This window comes from Callithrix jacchus, chromosome 11 (genome assembly GCF_049354715.1).
Source record: "Callithrix jacchus isolate 240 chromosome 11, calJac240_pri, whole genome shotgun sequence".
NCBI classification, from domain to species: Eukaryota; Metazoa; Chordata; class Mammalia; order Primates; family Cebidae; genus Callithrix; species Callithrix jacchus.
In genome coordinates this window covers 7,972,011-7,993,816 of record NC_133512.1, presented here as the reverse complement: position 1 = coordinate 7,993,816, position 21,806 = coordinate 7,972,011, and the positions used below count along the sequence as shown (strand labels likewise).

At 41.6% G+C, this 21,806-nt stretch overlaps 1 long non-coding RNA gene across 10 annotated transcripts in view; it reads left to right on the top strand.

Annotated features, from left to right (window-relative positions):
- Positions 1-21,806, top strand: part of LOC108592803 (uncharacterized) — a 154,493-nt gene that overhangs the window by 40,179 nt on the left and 92,508 nt on the right. For all 10 annotated transcript variants that reach the window (XR_013523841.1, XR_013523839.1, XR_013523837.1 and 7 more), the window contains one exon: positions 11,884-12,048. This is a non-coding gene — a long non-coding RNA (uncharacterized LOC108592803). The remainder of the gene's footprint in view (positions 1-11,883; positions 12,049-21,806) is intronic.

Below are 21,806 nucleotides of genomic sequence, written 5' to 3'. Positions count from 1 at the left end.
ACCTCAAGTGATCTGCCTGCCTCGGTCTCCCAAAGTGTTGGGATTACAGGTGTGAGCCACGACACCTGGCCTCTATGTAGCTTTTCCAAGGAGGCTTTTTAAATTGGAGATTTATAGAGGCTTAAAAGAACACTTGAAATTTGGCCGGATAGCGCAGGAGCCCGAGAGAGAAGAAAACAAGAGAAGATGGAAATGGAGTCAGCAACGAGGCAAACAACCAGGGCTGGACTTGGGAATTCGGCACCCTTTGACGAGATGCCAGAGAGGCCAAATGCCTGTAACTTCTTTCAGGGGACGCCATGTTCAGTAGCAATCTCTACATTCAGAAAAAAATAGCTCGGCTGGTCCTATGGGCCCCCTCTCCCATCACACATGTCTCTCACCTCCATATTCAGAGGCAGGTTGGTATAATTTAAATCTGGGTAACTGTGACCTTTGGGACAAGTTATTGAACAATTCTTGGCTCAGTCTCCTTACTTTCAAAAAAGGATAATAAAATCCAGCTTCTTATATTGTTTTGAGGAAAAATGAGAGGGCCTGCGTGAAACGCTGAGCATAGCAGGTGCTCATTGCAGGTTCCTAGTGAGGGCTGCGTGCTTCCCTCCCTTTCTCCTTTTCACTGTCTCTCCTCCCTGCTTTCTTTCCTTTTAATTTTTGAAAAGTGATTGATCACTGTGATTATTTTTTTACCTGTAGGAATCTTAAATTGCTCTTCTAGGGGGAGTATACAGGAAAAGAATATTTTCCTGGGGCAGGTATGGGAAGGTATGTGAATTCCAAGGCACTGGGTGCAGTTTCCAAGGAAGATAAGGCCCCAGGCAGACCACTGTAGGGAAAGCAGGGGGCCACGGGTGCTTAAAGGGGTGGGTTCTGGGGTTGCCCAAAGTAGAGGGTGAGTGTGTGTATGCATGCGTTCATATGTAGGTGTTGGTGTGCATACCTGTGTATGCGTGCTTACGCGTGTGTGCAGGATCAGAGAGAGAGGGTTGCTTATAGCTAAGACTCACTGCTCACTCCAGAGGTTAAGAAACTAATCAAGAGAGTCTTTCTCAAACTTTTGGTGTTCATTGAAGACTGGAAACTTTTTTCCCTCTCAGAAATCCCTTGCGGGAAAGGAAGATATAAGAGGAAAAGTGTAAAGCTTCTTTGAGAAAGGCCTCTTTCTTCCAGTGTGAAGGAGCTCTCCAGGAGTTCCAGCAAGAACTCAAGGGCTCTCTCTTCTTTCCCCCCCACCGCTTCTCCTTCCTTTCTCCTTTGTCTTTCTTCTCGCTTTCTCCAGCTTCCCCCACGCACCCGCCACATCCCTCCCTCCCTGCCCATCCCTTCTCAGTCTCCTCACTACTCTCCCTCCCTCCTTTTGTTCTTTGCTTTTCATCCAGTTGAGCGACGGTTGGTAGAACACACTTTTATTCTCTTTTATTCATACTCCAGTACAACATCCCTGGGAGCACTGAGAAACATCTGTTTCTAGCTTTCCTTTTTCTGGAAATCATTATTTATTTAATGTTTTTTTTTTTTTTTTTCTGTGGTTTAATGAGGCTCCTCTTCTTCTCTGGGATATTCCAACAGATAGAACTTTGGCACCTGCTGCTTGGAGGTGCTGCGATTTCCTTCTCTTTCATCACCGAACAGTGGCCAAGCTCCTTCACATTAGTGAAAGTGGGGGAAAAAGAAAACAGAATGGCAGACACACAAGCAGCCCACCACCCTCGGCCGCTGGGCCCATACCTTGCTGGCACAGGGCAAGTTTGGTTTTAAAATTGAAGAAACATTTGCCCGAGGCATTATTTTTATTCCTCTCATAGCTTTTATAATCAACAAATGTTTTTATTTTCGTGAATATAGGAGGAATTAGAGGCCAAGTGGTTTCCTGTAGTAAGGATGAATAGGGATTATAATTCTAAAATATTTACAGCCTGTCAGTGCCCGTAGCTTTGAATTATTGATGCCATGATAGGTACTGCGGGTGAGACAAAGCCCTTCCAGGGAGTCGTGGCACTAGGAGGCGCTGGATCCCGCCTCACAAACCTTCTCAGGAAGGAGCAGGTGTCATGCTGCCTTCTACATCTCTACTCCTTCCTGGGAGAGGTGCTCATATTGCCAGCTGCTAGAGGGTTCTTCTGTTTCTTTTGTCAGAAGTAGGTTCGGGGCCAAGCTTAGCTATTAACTATCTGTGACACTTCTGGCCAGTAATGTAGCCTCTCTAAAGACCAGTTTTCTCTTCTCTAAAATACAGAGGAAATACTTACACAAAATGTTGTAAGGAATAGCTGAGGTAACATACTTAAGTATGGAGCTCAGTGCTGGTGCCTAGAAACTGTGTCATAAACTGGCTATGCAGCAGATGGAATATATTTGAAGCCTACATCTGGCCCTGGGCTGTGATAATGGACGTTAAGGCAAGTGTTGCTAAGATTACTCTTTCATTTTTCTTAAGAAATGAGAGAACTTTCTTTTGAGGTTCGGCCTGGTGGCTGAAAGGCTCTTCATGGCCTTGAGGGTGGTTGGATAAACTTGTCAGTAGTGGAGAGTGGGCACTCTTGCCCGAATAGTAGGAACATGCATCCACACTTTTCTTTTTTTGAGACCAAGTCTTGCTCCGTCTCCCAGGCTGGAGTGCAGTTGCATGATCTCGGCTCACTGCAATCTCTGCCTCCTGGGTTCAAGCAATTCTCCTGCCTCAGCCTCCTGAGTAGTTGGGATTATAGGCATGCACTTCCATGCCTGGGTAATTTTTATATTTTTAGTACAGATGGGGTTTCACCATGTTGGCCAGGTTGGTCTCAAACTTCTGACCTCAAGTGGTCCACCTGCCTCGGCCTCCCAGAGTCCTGGGGTTACAGGCGTGAGCCACCACACCTGATGAATTCACACTTTTAAATCACACAGTGGAGTGAGCAAACTGTGGTCACTGAGAGCTGTGTAGGCCAGACTTTCCCTCCTGTCTCTTCATCTCTTGTATGAGGTCACTCATCGGTCCTGCTTCTTTTCTCTTTTTTCAAAACGTTGCTTATATTCTCTTTTCACATCATTCTTGCATCTGGCTCAAGGCTTCATCTCATGTCTGAGTTATTGTAAAAAACTCTCCCTACGTTGTACCATATTTAATCTATAAAAAATTAAAAGTAACTTCAATCGCTTTTTATTACAGAAATAAAAAAGAGTCCTTGTAGAAAATTAGGAAAATAAAGTTAAAAGAAAAAAATGCAAATAGTTGCTCCACCTAGAGATGAAAACACCTGTGATTTTTCTATATATGCACAGTTATATTTTAAATAAAGGAATCAGTGTGCATACTGTTTTTCTACTTGCTTTTTTACTAAGAATATGTCTGTTGTGGTATAACAAATTACCCTGAATCTTAGCAATTTAGAGAAACAAACATTTATTATCTCACACAGTCGAAAGGCCAGGAATACCTTGGAGTAGCTTAGCTGGTGCTTCTGACTTAGGGCCTCTCATGGGAGTACAGTCAAGATGTTGCCTGGGTCTGCAACCATCTGAAGCCTTGGCTGGGATGGAAGGATCTTGATATAGTTTGGATATTTGTTCCCTCGAAATCTCATGTTGAAATTTGGTCTCCAGTGTTGGAGGTGGGGCCTGATGGGAGGTGTTTGGGTCATGGGAATGGATCCTCATGAATGGCTTTGTACCTTGCCTGCAGTAATGAGTGAGTATTCTACTCTGTTTGTTCCCTTAAGAACTAATGTTGAAAAGAGCCTGGCACCTCCTTCCCTTCCCTCTTTTCCTTCCTCTATTCCCATGTGATGCCTGCCATCCTTAGCCTTCTGCCATGAGTGGAAGCAGCTCAAGGTCCTCACCAGAAGCAGATGCAGATACATGGTCCTTGTACAGCCTGCAGAACTGTGAGTCAAATAGCCTCTTCTCTTTAGGAATTACCCAGGCTCAGGTATTTTCTTTTCTTTTTTTAAAATTTTACGTTAAGTTCTGGAATACATATGCAGAACATGCAGGTTTGTTACATAGGTATACATGTGCCATGGTGGTTTGCTGCACCCATCAACCATTGTCTAGGTTTTAAGCCCCACATGCATTAGGTATTTGTCTGAATGCTCTCCTCCCCAGGTATTTATAGCTACGCAAATGAACAAAGACAGATCTGTTTTCAAGATGGCTTCCCAACATGGCTTTTGCCTGGATGCCTCAGTTCCTAGCCATGTGAACTTCTTCCAACATGGCAGCTGCTCCCCTCAGGGCAAGTGATCCAGGAGAAAGGAGGAGCAAGACAAACACCACATTGTCTCTTTTTTTTTTTTTCCAGACAGGTTTTGAGATATGATTCACAGGACATGGAATTCACCCATTGAAATCTAGGGTTTTTTTTTTTTTTAAAGCATATTCATAGGGTTGTACAACCATCACTACTATCTATTAATAGTTCCAGAATTTTTTTTGTCACTCCAAAATGCAAAGCAGTCACTCCCCATCCCCTCTTCCCTCCACTCCCTGGCTACTTTCTGTCCTTATAGATTTGCCTCTTTTGGACATGTCATATAAATGGAATCGTATATGTGGTCTTTTGTGTCTGCCTTCTTTCACTTAGCCTGAAGTTTTCAAGGCTCATCCATGTGGTAGCATATATTGACTTTAGTTTTTTTATTGCCGAGCGGCATTCTGTTGTATGGATATACCATGTTTTGTTTATCCATTTATCAGTTCATGGAGGTTTGGGTTGTTTCCACTTTTTGGCTAATAGGAATAATTCTGCTTATAAACATTCATGTACAAGTTTATGTGTGGATTTTTTTTTCATTTCTTTTGGGTATATAAATAGAAGTAAAATTTTTGAGTCATATGACAACTCTGTACTCAACATTTTGAGGAACTACCTGTTTTCCAAACGAGTTGCGCCATTTTGCATTCCCCCAGTAGTGTATGAGGGTTGTAATTTTTCCATGTCTTCATCAATACTTGTTAACTGTCTTTTTGATTAGAGCCATCCTAGTGAATCACTGTGATTTTGATTTGCATTTCCTTAATGACTAATGATGTTGAACAACTCTTCATGTGCTTACTGGTCATTTGTGGATAGATTGAGAAATGTTTATTTAATTCTTTGCCCATGAAAAATTGGGTTGTCTTCTTATTACTGAGGTGTATGAGTTCTTCATGTATTCTGGATCTAAGTTCCTTATCATATATATGATTTGCAAGTATTTTGTTCCATTTGTGTGTTGGCTTTACGGTTTTTTTGTAGTTTATTGTTTGCAGTAAGAATCAAATGTTGATTGTCTTCTCTGTGGCTGTGGAACAGTCTCCTTACCTGTTAGAATGAGTTACTAAATTGGGGTTACTGAGGATCAAGCTCTATTTATTTTTGCTTTCTTAAAAAATTATAGTACAAAACACATAACAGGAAATCTGCCCTGTCAGCAAACTTTTAAGCTGCACAGTGCACTATTACCTATAATACATGTACATTGCTGCACAGCAGATCCCTGGAACTTTTTCATCTTGAATGACTGAAACTGTACTCACTGAACAGAAGCTCCTTATTTCTACCTTCCTCCGACTTCTGGCAACCACCATTTTCCTTTCTGCGTCTATGAGTTTGACTGCTTTTGGTACCTCTAAGTGGGGTCTTGCAGTATGTGTGTCCTTCTGTGACTGGCTTGTTTTACTTAGTATCCTGTCCTCACGGTTTGTCCATGCTGTCAAAAATGGCAGAACTTCCTTCTTTTTAAGGGCTGAATAATATTCTGTTGAACGTGTTTACCACATTTGGTTTACCCATTAATCTGTCAGTGGACATTTGGCTACTGTGAATAGTGCTGCAATGAGCATGGGAGTGCAAATATCTCTTCAAGAGCCTGTTTTCAGCTCTCTTGGCTGAATACCCAGAAGTGGGATCACTGGATCATATTGTAGTTCTGTTTTCAATTTTTTCATGACCCTGCATACTATTTTTCATGGGAGCTGTGTGATTTTATATTCTGCCCATAATGTACAAGGGTTCTGGGATTCCAATTTCTCTGCTTCTTCACCAACACTTACTGCTTGCCTGCCTGCTCTTTCTTTCTTTTCCTTCCTTCCTTCCTTCCTTCCTTCCTTCCTTCCTTCCTTCCTTCCTTCCTTCCTTCCTTCTCTCTCTCTCTCTCTCTCTCTCTCTCTCTCTTTCTTTCTTTCTATCTTAATAGGTGCATTAGTTCATTTTCACCCTGCTATAAAGAACTGTCCTAGGCTGGGTAATTTATAAAGAAAAGAGATTTAATTGACTCACAATTCTGAATGACTGGGAGGACTCAGGAAATTTATAATCATGCTGAAAGGTGAAGGGGAAGCAAAGACCTTCTTCACATGGTGGCAGGAAAGAGAGCACTAGCAAGAGCAGGGGAAACTTTCTCATAAAATCATCAGATCTCTTGAGAACTCACTCACTATCATGAGAACAGCATGGGGGAAATCACCTCCACAATCCAATCATCTCCCACCTGGTCCCTCCCTTGACACTTGGGGATTATGGGGATTACAATTCAAGATGAGATTTAGGTGGGGACACAGACAAACCATACCAACAGGTATAAGGTAATATCTCGTTGTGGTTTAGATTTGCATTTTTCTGATGATTCGTGATGGTGAGCATCTTTTCACACACCTATTGGCCATTTGTATGTGTTCTTTGGGGGAATGTCTACACAAATCCTCTGCCCATTTTTAAATCGTGTAATTTGTTTTTTGTTCTTGAGCTATAGGAGTCCCATATATATTTCAGATATTAACACTTTATCAGATATATGGTTTGCAAATATTTCTCTTATTCTGTGTGTTGCCTTTTCACTCTGTTGATTGTTTCCTTTGCTGTGCAGAAGCTTTTAAATTTGATGTAGTCCCACTTGTTTTATTTTTCCATTTCTTGCCTGTGCTTTTGGGGTCATGGAAATCATAGCCAGGAAATCATGGCTAAGGCCAATGTTAGGAAGGGGATCTACCTTTTGAAGGGAGGAGAGTCAAAGAGTTTGTGGACACATTTAAAAACTACCAGATACGTTAATATTCATTTAAAATATCATATTAGTCCATCAGAAGGCAGAATCTGAAGGCACAGTAGATTAAAATTATGGTTTCATTATTTAATTACTGTGTGTCATTGGAAAGATCACTTAATTCTTGGTGGCTGTTTTCTTAGCTGTAAAATGGGGATGATGATATACATTTCTGTTATATACAACATCATATACCATCTATTCATTCCTGAAAAAATATATTCTGCAAAATCATGCACTAAAAATATCAGGACCAATGGGAAAAATAGCGCTAGGAAAACCACATGAAACCCGTGGAAGTGTGTAATCAGAAGACTCACAGAAACAGTAACAATGCTAATGAAAGTCCTAGAACAGTTCTCTGCAGGGACTGGCAGCTGGAATCTCAGGCAATCAACCTTTGCAACCTTCAGCACTGGGCTTGTACTTCTACTCTTCACTAATCTACCACTTTAATAAGGAAGCTTTCTTTTTCATCAGCAGTTGTAGCTTTGCCAAGTGGATATACCTGACAGAAAACTCAGTAGTTCTTTTTTTCCCTCTCTTTCTTTCTGTGTGTGTGTTTCAGGTTTCACCATCCCCTGGGCTGCAGTGACATCATTAGAGTTCACTGCAGCCTCTATCTGCTGGGCTCAAGTGATCCTCCCACCTCAGCCTCTTGAGTAGCTAAAACCACAGCACGCACCACCACTCCCAGCTAAGTTTTGTCTTTTTAGTAGAGACAGGGTCTTGCCATGTTGGCCAGGCTAGTCTCACACTCCGGGGCTCTAGTGATCTGTCCTCCTTATCCTCCCAAGATACTGGGATTACAGGCACGAGCCACCATGCTTTGCCATGACCCAGTGATTCTTGAAGTCTCTAAACCAGCCTTCAGTTGCACTAAAAAAAAGTACTCTGAATTTCTTTTTTTTTTCCCCAAATCTTCATTTATTATCAAGCTGCCTCTTCTTTTATTGTGACAAAACTTGTTTTTTTGTTTTTGAGATGGAGTTTCACTCTTGTTGCCCAGGCTGGAGTGCAGTGGCACTATCTTGGCTCACTGCAACCCCTGCCTTCCAGGTTCAAGTGATTCTCCTGCCTCAGCCTCCTGGGTAGCTGGAATTACAGGTGTCTGCTACTACACCTGGCTAATTTTTTTGTATTTTTTTTAAAGTAGAGATATGTTTTCACCATGTTGGCCCGGCTGATCTCAACCTCCTGACCTCAGATGATCCACCCACCTTGGCCTCCCAAAGTGTTGAGATTACATGCGCCTGGCGGTGAGATCATTTTAAAACATTAATGTGCTCGGAAGAATCAAGTATGAACTGCAAGATGTGTTGCAAACATCGCTCTTTTGTTTACTAATTGTGTATGAGCTAATTTGGAACAAAGCATCGGGCACTTGAAGATGTGAAGATTAAATGAGGTGATGCATGTCAAACCCGGAAAACGATGCTGGGCAGACAGTAAGTGCTCAAAAGTGATTTCGATTACAATCGTATTTGTTTAACCATTCCGGAATTAGTTTTCCTGCTCCATCTGGAACTATGTACCGCTCAATAACCTGTTTTTTGAGATTTCCCCATTTTCACATTAGTAAGCTCAGATCAGAGCCTTCAGCAACTTCTCTCAGGCGTCAGTTCTTGGGACTGGTTATGTGTCAGAATTTCAAATATGGATTCACTTATAACGTCCATTCCTGTGTAGGATAGTTTGGCTTTAATTTAGAAACATTTTGCTTCATTTAATTTCAGAAACAAGTATAATGATAAAACACATACATCTCAAATAGGTGCAGGGCTTCAGGCTCTATACTTCTATTTTCAGAATGATAACTTCAAGGCACCTAGATAATTATGAAACAACAAAAAGTTATATTATTTCTTGTGTTTTCTTAGGGAAGGATGGGCATTGACTGTCTTATAGGAATATTCTAAAATATAAAAAGAAACAAACTTGGCATACTGGTTAACCCTGATCTATGGATAAAGTTCAAGTTGGGAAATCTTAGCTTTCCTCAAGAAGTTTAATTACTCAAGGTAGAATCTCTTTAATAACTAACACTATATTTACTAGATTTTCAAGGAAATATTATTTGTGCCTCATAAAGAGCACTTCATTGGTATTTTGAAAAAGGTACTATATCTTTTATTTTTTTTTTTTTTGAGACGGAGTTTCGCTCCTGTTACCCAGGCTGGAGTACAATGGCGCGATCTCGGCTCACCGCATCCTCTGCCTCCTGGGTTCAGGGAATTCTCCTGCCTCAGCCTCCTGAGCAGCTGGGATTACAGGCACGCGCCACCATGCCCAGCTAATTTTTTGTATTTTTAGTAGAGACGGGGTTTCACCATGTTGACCAGGAAGGTCTCGATCTGTTGACCTCGTGATCCACCCGCCTCGGCCTCCCAAAGTGCTGGGATTACAGGCTTGAGCCACCGCGCCCGGCGAAAAAGGTACTATATCTTAAACTGTATACATTTTCCTAACTTCCCTCTTTCGAATTCTTTTGGTAACATCAGCCACGACAATAGAAACAACTAAGACTGCTCTCATGTTTTCTGTGTGCCAAAGTCCTGAGATCACTGAATAAATGGCAATGCTAAAATTGCCCTTTAATTTGTACTTTGGCTACATATGTGAACTTGGCACTGTGTTAAAATCAAACATATGTATTGTTAGGACTTTTTTTTTTTTTTTTGAGACGGAGTCTGGCTCTGTTGCCCAGGCTGGAGTGCAGTGGCCCGATCTCGGCTCACTGCAACCTCTGCCTCCTTGGTTCAAGCAGTTCTCCTGTCCCGGCCTCCTGAGTAACTGGGATTAGAGGTGCACGCCACCAAGCCTGGCTAACTTTTGTTATTTTTAGTAGAGACGGGGTTTCACCATGTTGATCAAACTGGTTTCGAACACCTGATCTCATGATCCACCCGCCTCGGCCTCCCAGAGTTCTGGGATTACAGGCATGAGCCAGGAGTTTAAAAAAGAAATTTACAAAGGTAGTTTATTGGGTAAAAGCGTGATTAGAGTAGTTAGCACCAGGTGGCGCTAAAGGACTGAACTTGGAAACGGGCTCCGGTATTCGGTCCTCTTACCTGTGGGCCGGGAAAGGGCGATGCTTCTCGCTTAATGGCTGTGTTACGGGAAGGAAGGACAAACATTTGCGTTAACAGCAGACGCTAAGATTTCCCCTATCACATTGTCTAGGCTCCCTCCCTGGAAAGTTGACACTCCCTAAAGATGTGGCTCACACGGTATCCTTACTGAGGTCTCAAGTTACCAAAAGACCCCATGGTTTTTCTAAAGAAAAGTGAAAACAAACAAAAACCAAAACTCACATGAGCTTGCTTTTTGGAATGCATTTACTCTTCCTCTCACCTTTGTAGGTTTCCAGAAATGGAGATTGGACAAAGGTAGCAAAAGGAGACAACATCCCCCAGAATTCCTTCCCTCAGGAGTAGAGAGTGCAAAATCCTTCCCACCAGTTTGGGGTTTATTACTTAATGCAATTTCCCTTTCCTAGACATTTCCGGTGTGCTCACAAGTATTTTTCTCTCGGGCTCTTACCAGGAGAATAAAATCTTGGAATGGAGACCATAGATATAACAATAAAAATAAAATCCTTCCACTGGGTTTCTAAGGGGAGGGCAGGAGAAAGAGCAGGAAGTGAAGTAAAAAGCTCTGCTACAAGAAAGTGTGAAACCCTGGGAGCCTGAGAGACAGAGGCTGCCAAATTAAAGAATGACAACAGTTCCCGCAAGAGGCAGGTGCAGGGAAGACGGCTTCCTTGGGCAGAGTTACCGGGACATTGAGAGGGAGATTCTATGAAAAGCCACTTTTGGGGGTAGATTGAGAAAGGAAAGATGTTTAAAAAATGCCTGAAATTTCTACCATCAGCTCTTTCTTTTCTGAAATTCAAGTCTACTAAAAAAAGCAGGCCAATAGCTAAGTATCTTGCTCAATTTACACAAATCTCTTGTAAAGTGGTTAAGGCACTCCCTTAGGAGAACAATATACATCACTAAGGGCCATTTTTGATACAAGGTTTGAGCCAAGTAATTTGCCTGTGTCAGCAATCCACCTGCTAGTCTAACCCAGCCTGACCCAGGCGTCCACATAGAGCAAGTTATTGTTGCCATTCCCTGTTTATGGAATTTTCCTGCTGTCTTAGGGAGGCTGATCATGGAACATCCTGAGTGGGGTGAACCCCAAGGACAGTAGCACCAGGAATTGCATTGTGGGCTTAGAATGAAGCCATTTATCCCTTCTGTCCCCACTCCATTCTCTCCTTATTTCAAGAACCTCCATGAGACAAAGGAGAGAAGAAGGCAGTAGGAAAGGCTAGCTGTCCCAGTGTCTCAGGCTTAGTTCTAAGCATTTTGCTTTATGTAATCTGGAGATCAGGTCGTTCCTTGGCCAACACGGAGAGGCTTTCCTCCTAGGCCTCTGTGTTTGTTCCATTTGTTTCAACATTGTTTAAGACATGTTGCTGCTAGATGAAACTCAGTCAGCATGTAAGAACACTAAGATCAGAGAAGGGGTATTATCCGTTTTTCGAGAGTTGGTCCTAACTTTGGAAATAGAGTGATGAGACTGGGTGTAATGGCTCATGCCTGTAATCTCAGCACTTGGGGAGGCCGAGGCAGGAGGATCACTTGAGGCCAGGAGTAATGTAGTGAGACTCTGTCTCTGGAAAGAAAAAATATACAAAAATTACCTGGACATGGTGGCACACACCTGAAGTCCTAGCTACTTGGGAGGCTGGGGCAGGAGAATCGCCTGAGTCCAGGAGTTTGAGCCGGCAGTGAGCTATGACCATGTCACTGCACTCCGACCTAAGTGGCAAAGCAAGACCCTGTCTGAGAAAAAAGAAAGTATTGGAGAATATCTCCTCTTCCCACAGATAGCCAGTGATTCTACAGGACAACATCCTCCACATTTCTAGGTCTTCATTTACTCAAGCCCTCAGAAGGATTCTATAAACGTGTGGCCATGTAGACTGAAGTATAACTACGTTTAAGACGGGAAAATCACACGGAAAAATGGACACGGCATTCGGAGACCAAACGTGAGTCTTGGCATTGCACTGACATGCTGTGGTGTGAACGGTTTGGGTATCAGTTTCTCAGCAGCAAAATGAAAGTAATGCAAGGGCAGTGTTGCCCCCACCCTAGTCAGCACTGGGAAACACACTCACCCTTACTGACAGCCCCTTCCTTCCTTGTCGTCAGATCCAGCCTTTCTAATGAACAGGGGACTTTCCTTTCCCTGTGTGGTGTGTATACTCCTACTCACTGAAACTGGGTTGGTGCTGTCCAATCATTCGGCTCCCCACAATAAGGTCCCCGTTTTTCCAACAAAGAGTGCCAGGGGCTCTCCGGGCCCAAAGATAGGAGCTTGCTGGTCTTCTCTCATGGTGAATTTTCCAGGCAGACAGTAATTCGCAGTGCTAGGGGAGTCTGAACCCACAGAGGAATCCTTTTCCTAACTGCCCAGCTTTAGGCAAAGCCGTTGCCCTCATGGTAGTCATGCCTGCCAGGTTATTATTTTAACAGCCAGCCCTTTCACACTTTTGCACAATGGTTCCCTTTGAGGCAACTTACTATTTGATGGTTACAAAGAGACAGCATCATACTAGGGCGGCAGAGCCAGAAAAGCCCTCTGTGTATCAGCTGCCCTCTCTAAGTCTATTGGGTTAAATAGCCAAGGCCCATGGTAGCATACGCACTCCAGAAGAGGTGAGGCGATCTCGACTTTGTGCGGTGTCTTGGCAAAGCTGCCACAGACAGTGTTGAAAGGGATGTCTTTTATTCTCCTTTCAAAGGCAACTTCCTTCTGTGTCAGTAACCTCTCTGATGACGGCCTTGATCTTTGTGGGGACTTCTCCCAGAGCAGACTTGGGAAAGATTCGGGTGGCACCAACCCGTATGAATTAATATTGTTCTACAAACTCCCATGATCTGGGAGGAGATCTGGGGCTGGAAATTGGGCAGGGTCATCCCAAGGACCCCCAGGAACTCTGGCCTCCCTTCCGTCGACATACAGTTCAGTAGAGCGGAAGCAGTTGCTGTTCTCAGGGGACAGCACAGGTGGCACCGTGCATGTGGGATTAAAGGGTACCTAGAAAACATGGAAGACATTAAAGGATCATCACAATTGAAAATGGCATTTTGATGGTTTGATAGATATATTCCCTGGTTCTGTTGATAACTGTAACGTCTTAGACATAATGTGCTGTTTAAAAGTTGCCACATGTGCGTGTGTGTGTGTGTGTGTGTGTGTGTGTGAGTGAAAGAGCAGGCTGGTGCATGCACGCACGTGCTTAATGCTCACTTAGTATTGTCAAGCTGTTTGTATTTTAATGAATGTATTTGTAATGGCAGGGGACATATCACAGATGCATTTTTCCTTCAGTTACCAGAAGCTTTTAAGGAGTCAGAAAATTTGAACTAATAGAGATAATGTTTTATGTAGTCCCTCAGTGCATCTGTTGAACATGTAGGCAAAGGAGCTCATTGAAATAAATGCTGCGGTTGAATTTTTAACAGCAGCTGCATAAATATGCAGCCATCTATAACCTTTATGCCCGTGGGAGCCAGGAAAATGATCTGTATAATTAACCCCTTGATTGATCTGGTCTTTCGGCTGTGAGGGTGGGAAGTCTGAGTTCCTACCCAGAGAGCAGGATGTACCCATAAACTCAAGGTGGCTGAATACTTTTGGGGGAGACGTGTCTTTGGGAGCACTAAGTAAGCATTCATTTGACCGAATCTTTAAATGATTCCATCTCCCTCAGTTTCTCAGTCTCTGCTGAAGGGTTGGGAGGCATGGGGGGATCATCTGGGATCTTGGATTGGTTACTCGAATTTGATAGGTGTGTCAGGTAGAGTTCTGAGATAGCCCCCACGATTCCTACCCCCTGGTGTGTACACCCACGGTGGTCTCCTCTTTTGAGGGTGGGCAGGGCCTGGGAATGGGATGGGAATCACTTTCTTGATTAGATTATATCATAAACGTGATAAGAGCATCAGCATTATGTTAAGTTACGTTACATTACTTTATGGGCTCCATCTTAGCAGATTGGAGAGATTCTCTGGTAAGAAAAACCTCCTGCTGGCCTTGAAGGAGCAAATTGCCACGTTATGAAGAAGACCATATGACAGGGAGTGGCAGGTGGCCTCTAGGAGCTGAGAATAGTCCCTGGCTGCCAGCCAGCAAGAAAGTGAGGACCTCAGTCCTATAACCACAAGGAGCTAAGTTTTTCCCATGACCAGGGAACTTGGAACCTGAAGCCTCTGGGGAGACTGTAGCCCCATCTTGATTTCAGCCTGAGAATATCCGAAGTGGCAGATCCAGTAACTGTGTCCTGACTCCTAATCCATGGAATCTGTGAGATAATGCATGTGTGTGTTTTGTGGTAACCTGTTAAGCAGAGATAAAAAACTGAAGCGGTAGATCTGGGTGGGACCTGAGAATTTGTATTTGTAATACATCTTCAGGTGAGGCTGAGTGGCTAGTTTGGGCCACACTTTGAGAACCACCGTTACAGATTAACTTCCCCTGGCAGTTGATTTTATCTATGATATCACAAATGGACACTTGTTATATGATTCTGGAATGTAACAAATGTTAAAAGGGATTTAGCAATATATATATATATATATATTTTATTGTACTTTAGGTTCTGGGGTACAGGTACAGATCATGCAGGATTGTTGCATAGGTACATACATCGCAATGTGATTTGCTGCCTCCATTTCCCCATCACCTATATCTGGCATTTATCCCCATGTTATCCCTCCCCAACCTCCCTACCCACTGCCGTCCCTCCTCTAGTTCCCCCCAACAGACCCCAGTGTATGATGTTCCCCTCCCTGTGTTTATGTGTTCTCATTGTTCAACACCCACCTATGAGTGAGAACATGTGGTGTTTGATTTTCTGTTCTGTGTCAGTTTGCTGAGAATGATGGTTTCCAGATTCATCCATGTCCCTACAAAGGACATGAACTCATCATTTTTTATGGCTGTGTAGTGTTCCATGATGCATATGTGCCACATTTTCCTTGTCCAGTCTATCATTGATGGGCATTTGGGTTGATTCCAGGTCTTTGCTATTGTAAACAGTGCCTCAATCAACGTACATGTGCATGTGTCTTTATAATAGAATGATTTATAATCCTTTGGATATATATTCAGTAATGGGATTGCTGGGTCAAATGAAATTTCTATGTCTAGGTCCTTGAGGAATTGCCACACTGTCTTCCACAATGGTTGAACTAATTTACATTCCCACCAACAGTGTAAAAGTGTTCCTATTTCTCCACATCCTCTCCAGCATCTGTTGTCTCCAGAATTTTTAATGATCACCATTCTAACTGGTGTGAGATGGTATCTCAATGTGGTTTTAATTTGCATTTCTCTAATGACCAGTGATGATGAGCATTTTTTCATGTTTGTTGGCTTCATATATGCCTTCTTTTGAAAAGTGTCTGTTCATGTCCTTTGCCCACTTTTGAATGTTTTTTTTTTTCTTGTAAATCTGTTTTAGTTCTTTGTAGATTCTGAATATTAGCCCTTTGTCAGATGGGTACATTGCAAAAATTTTTTCCCATTCTGTTGGTTGCTGGTTCACTCTAATGATTGTTTCTTTTGCTGTGCAGAAGCTCTGGAGTTTAATTAGATCCCATTTGTTATTTTGGCTTTTGTTGCCAATGTTTTTGGTGTTTTAATCATGAAGTCCTTGCCTATGCCTATGTCCTGAATGGTTTTCCCTAGATTTTCTTCTAGGGTTTTTATGGTGTTAGGTCTTATGTTTAATTTTTTAATCCATCTGGAGTTAATTTTAGTGTAAGGTGTCAGGGAGGAGTCCAGTTTCTGCTTTCTGCACATGGCTAGCCAGTTTTCCCAACACCATTTATTAAACAGGGAATCTTTTCCCCATTGCTTGTTTTTGTCAGGTTTGTCAAAGATCAGATAGTTATAGATGTGTGGTGTTGCCTCCGAGGCCTCTGTTCTGTTCCATTGGTCTATATCTCTGTTTTGGTGGATTTAGCAATATGTTTTAAGCCACAGCTAAATATAAACCATATGGTTTAAGCCTTTAAAAATTAATTTCAATGTGGTAGACAAAATTAAATAATATATATAATATTAGAAAAAGCAATTAGAGGCCAGAATTGGTGGCTCATGCCTGTAATTCTAGCACTTTGGGAGGCTGAGGTGGATGGATTGCTTGAGCCCTGGAGTCCGAGACCAGCCTGGGCACTGTAACGAGATCCTCTCTACTTTTTGTAAAAGAAGGTGAAAAAAAAAGAAAAAGCAATTGGAATCAGGGCTTCCAAAATGAGAACAGGAAAAATAACAAAGTGAGGTGTGAAGCTAGTGTGGAAAATGCCTGCATCACTCTTAGTTCACACCTATGTAAGCAAAAGAGACAATGATTAATTGCCATTTTCTTTGTGAGAATCAAGCCCAATTTATACTACTTTTGAATGAACTTTATATTGTAAACATACCTTGGTTAAAATTTAAGTGATGATTTATAGCATCACATAAACTTCCTAATTTCCACCATCATGGAGAGTATGAAAGATGGAACACGCTTTTGTGATTATCCAAATATTGGCAAATTCTCTGGCATTGCTGAATATATACGGGTAATAACAGCACTTCATTAATAGGTAGAAAAATGGATCCTGTGCCTCTAATTCTGTGCAACTATCTCCAACTATTTTTCCAGCTTTTTCTGTGACCAAATTCTCTCTCTCCCTCTCTCCCCACTCTCTCTCCCTTCATCCTTACTTGTGTTTGTTGAGTAATTTTTGAAGTTAAAATATGCAGCTCCATTGAGATTTTCCTAGTAGAACAAAACAGCTAGAGCTTTAATCCTGAGGCATTTTACTTCTCTCTTAGTAATCTTCGTCCCCTCTGGTATAATATGGGCTTACTGCTGTGAGTCTATTAGCTGAACCATCTGGATTTTTTTTTTAAAATTTAATATGGTACCTGTCATCACCCAAATATGAAAGTTCTGCTCTCCGCAGCCATCTCCGTATCTGTGTAAGGTATTTTATGTAGCCATGCCAGGGGGATCCCAGGAAAAAGATATTAAACTTGATTTTGAAGCTATTTCTGAACGTTGCTTGGTCTAATGACTGCCCTGTTCAGGTCTTTTGAAATAGAAATTATGAGTGTGAGGGTGAGTGTGGTGGGTGGGCTGGGGCAGCCAGGAAGTGGAGGGTAGCAATAATCACTTGGAATGGGAGAGAGGGCCTGAGCAGCACTATAGAGTTGTTTCTACTGCTGGGTTATATATTGCATTCTTTTATTCAGAGCTAGAGGCAGGTACCTGACTAGGATATTTGTTCAGCCCTCTTGTAATGGTGACTTTATTTTTATAACTCTTTTTTATTTCTTTCTGGAGATACAGAGATTCTTTTCTGCAGCTCGGACACTAGCCAGAAGGTAAGAATCCCTGGGCCTTTGATTCCATGGTGGCAACCTGGGCTAGATGCTGTTTCATTAACAAATGGGACTTTGCACACACCTGCAGTCTTTTCAGAGCCATGTATCTCAGTCTGGGTATTAAATTAGTAATTAAATATTTTATTCTTCTGGGTAAGATAGGGAAAAAAGAAACATGATGTTTCTTCTTTATGTAACTTTCTTCCATTTTAACTTTTGCTATTTTCCCTGCCTTTTTTCTTTTCTTTCTTTCTTTCTTTTTTTTTTTTGAGACAGAGTCTCATTGTTTTGCAGCTGGAGTGCAGTGAGTGGTGTGATCTTGGCTCATGGCAGCTTCTGCCTCCCAGGTTAAAGTGATTCTCGTACCTCAACCTCCTGAGTAGCTGGGATTACAGGCATGTACCCCCATGACAGGATAATTTTTTGTATTTTTAGCAGATGAGGTTTTGCTCTGTTGGCCAGGCTGGTCTCAAACTCCTGGCCTCAAGTGATCTGCCCTACTTGGCCTCCCAAAGTGCTGGGATTACAGGCATAAGCCACCGTACCTGGCCTCATTAGCAAAGCTTTCAAACAAATAAAAACTTTGTGTTTGGGACAACTCCTGGGGGCTGAGGAATCATAGATAAACTTGACTGACCTGTATATGATTCTTCTATGTAGAATCTGTAAGGTGGCTGGAGTGCTTGTGATCTCTGTTTTGTGGATTAGAAGATGGAGGTAGAGAGGGTTGTCATTTTCCCAGGTTAGTGATGAGGACGTTGGTCTACATTCTCAGTCTTCAGCTGTGCAGCCACCTTAAACAAAATTATAACCCGAAACCTGTATTTCTCCCTTTCATTGTGAATGTCAGTTTAAGCCTACCAGATGAAAGACTTACCCTAATATTTATGGGTTAAGAATCTGAATTGCATTTCCACTCTGGAGCAATTGTGGGCCCTTAATAGTCATGCTCTTTCACAGTGAAATGTTTCTAGAAAGTCTATATTTTTAGTAGAGACAGGGTTTTGCTGTGTTGGCCAGGCTGGTCTTGAACACCTGACCTCCAATGATCCACCCGCCTCAGCCTCCAAAAAGGTTGGAATTATAGGTGTGAGCCACCATGCTGGCCAACAATGGTGCTTTGGAGGCAAGTAGTGTTAGGTCTATCGGTCGCGGTTAATAGAGCTTGTAAGCTCTGGTTCTGATAAACCCAATACATCTAATAGATGGAGACACATTCTCTGTTAGAGTAACATCTCTGATAGTCTCTTTGGAAGCACTGCTCCAGGCTTGTCAGGTTGTTGGCATTGGAAACATACAATTAGCTGGTGAAGAAGGTTGGGGTAGGATATCTGAGTTGTGAGTTGCCTTTGGAGCTTAGCTCTGAGGTTTGGAATATATTTGTTTATTAGTCTGTTTATCCATGGGCACATTCTATTTTTAACCTTCAACCCAGTGTGAAATGATTTTGGAACATTTATTCAGGAATAGCTTTAAGAGCTTCCCTATGAGGAGACTGTCTCTGGCTTGGCGGTGGTTTGGCCTGGAGACCAGCACTGTCTAGAATACTTCTGAGCTCCTTCTGAATGAGTATTTGACTCTGTGGAGCGAAACAAGCCAGCTCAGTGGCTCCTATGCAGAGATGGAGATGATCTAGGCTGGGCCACTCAGCTGGGAACTAAGGGAAGGGGAAAGGTTGGTATCCAGGAAAACAACTTGGCAGCAGGGAGGGAGATGTAACTTCATGAAACCAGCCAGAGATTTCAGCTCTGAGCCCAGGATGGTGTTGAATAGGTGTGAGGGAGACTCTGTATCATAACTGACATCTCAATTTAATCTCTCCAGGGCAAGGCTTCCTGAATTGTGTTGTGCCCAACATTAGAGTTTCATAAGCCGTTAAGCCTTTTCCAAGATCAAGTAAGCTTGACAGACTCTCTATATGATGTTCTGGTTTGGAAATCAAAATTCTTCAGAATAGAAATCCAACTACATTGCTTAGCTGACCATTTGTTTCACTTAGCTGACTGAGAAAATACCTTTATCTCTTAGTTAGCCCGCATACCAAGAAGACATATGGATGTTCAATGGGTGGCTCATCCTGTAATCTTGTGTTTTACTTCTCCTCATCTCTAGAGGAGTCTGGTGATGATAGGGCTATTGATATGGTTTGGCTCTGTGTCCCCATCCAAATCTCATCTTGAATTGTAATCCCCATGTGTCGAAGGAGGGACTTAGTTGGAGGTGATTGGATCAGGGGCAGATTTCCCCCTTGCTGTTCTTGTAGTAGTGAGTGAATTCTCACAAGATCTGATGGTTTTAAGGTGTGGTACTTCCCCCTTCACCTGAGCTCTCTCTCTCCTGTCACCATGTAAGACGTGCCTTCTTTCTCTTTCATCTTCCACCACGATTGGAGGTTTCTTGAGGCTTCCCCAGTCATGTGGAACTGTGAGTCACTTAAACTGCTTTTCTTTATAAATAACCCAGTCTCAGTTCTTTATGGCAATGTGAAAATGAACTAATACTGCTATGTTGCATTTTTACAAGAACCAAATACGTTAACAGGGGCAGTCACTGTTCCCTCCTTTCCTTTTCACGTTTAACCTGATACATTTTTGCCAATCTCTTCAAGCCCCACTGATTAAGAAGATGAGTCAGATATTCTAAAACCCTGGAAACTTGAATCTTTGCTAGCAAATGCTACTCTAAGATGCTGAATAAAAGCCTTAGGAAGAAATTATAAAGAACATTGTATATTTTTAGGAAGAACATTTTAGTTGGGGAAGAAAGCAATTTCTATCATTTTTTCTAAATTGTGACATAAAGTACAACTTAAATATTAGCTTTTTATATAGGGATGCCTGATGTTCACCCACATTCACCCCCTTTCTTTCAGGGGACACAGATGAATAATTCTCTACATGTGGTTAGGTGGGCCCAGGTGACCAATTCCAGCCAATGCATCATGGGTGGAAGCGACACTTGTAATTTCCCAGCCAAAGCATTTAATTCTGGGTGTGAAAATCTCCATCTCTCTCTTCCCTAACTGCTATGCCTTTTGAGGTTTTATGTTCCAGATGATGCCTGGATCTTTGAGTCTCTGTCTAGTGGCCCTGGAGAGTCACTTGAATCCACAGTTGACTGTGTAAATGGGAAAAACTAACTTGTGTGTGTGGGATGCCAAAGTGAGTTTTGTGGGTTTCAGTTATTGCAAAATTTAGCCTCTTCTGAGTTATTCTGATGGATTAAATGAGATAATCCAGGCCAACTTTTCTGAGACTTAGTTTTCTTTTTTGTAAAGTGCGATAAACATTTCCTACTGCATGGGGTTGTGGGGGTTAAATACCAAGAACATGAGGATTAAACTCTTGGTATTTAATCCAAGTTAAAGTATTATAATGATCTTTTGGCGTATTTTCTGGCTATAAGTCTTTTATCAAATATATGATTTGCAAATATTATATCTCAGTTTGTGACTTGTCTTTTTATTCTCTCAATAATGTCTTTCAAAGAGCAGGGTTTACATGTTTAGCAATTTGCCTTTTTAAATAAATTGTGCTTTTGTGTTATAACTTAAAAATTTTGCCTAACTCAAAGTTGTGAAAGTTTTCTCCTGTGTTTCCTTTTAGAAATGTTATAGTTTTATCATTTAAGTCACTGATTCATTTTGAGTTAGTTTTTAAAATATAATGTGAAGTATAGATCTAGGTTCATGTTTCTCTATATGGATATCAAATTGTTCCAGAACTATTTGTTGAAAAGTGATTGTTTCTTCATCAAATTACCTTTGCACTTTTATAAAAAAACCAATTGTTCATATATATGAAGGTCTGTTTATGAAGTGTCTCTTCTGTCCCATTGATCTATTTGCTGATCTTAACACCAATGCTACATGGTCTTGATTATTATAGCTTCATGATAAGTCTGAAAATCAGCTGGTACTAGTCCTTCAAATTGTTCATGTCTTTCAATGTTGTTGGCTATTCTAGTTTCTTTGCATTGTCATATAAATACCAGAATCAGTTTGCCAATTTCTAAAAGAAGTCTAGTGAGATTTTGATTAAAATTGCATAGAACCTATGGATCTCCTTAGAGGGAATTGACATCTTAACAATATTTAGTTTTCTGATCCATGAACATAGTATATCTCTCTATTTATTTAGATCTTTAATTTTTCTCAATAATATTCACAGTTTTCAGTGTACTGATCTTTCACAGCTTTTGTCAGATATATGCCTAATAATTTTACACCTTTTGATGTTATTGTAAATATTACTATTTTTTGAATGTCTATTTCTGACTGTTCATGATTAGCATATAGAAACACAATTGATTTGTATATTGTTCTAATACTTTGCCACCTTGCTAAACTCATTTATTCATTCT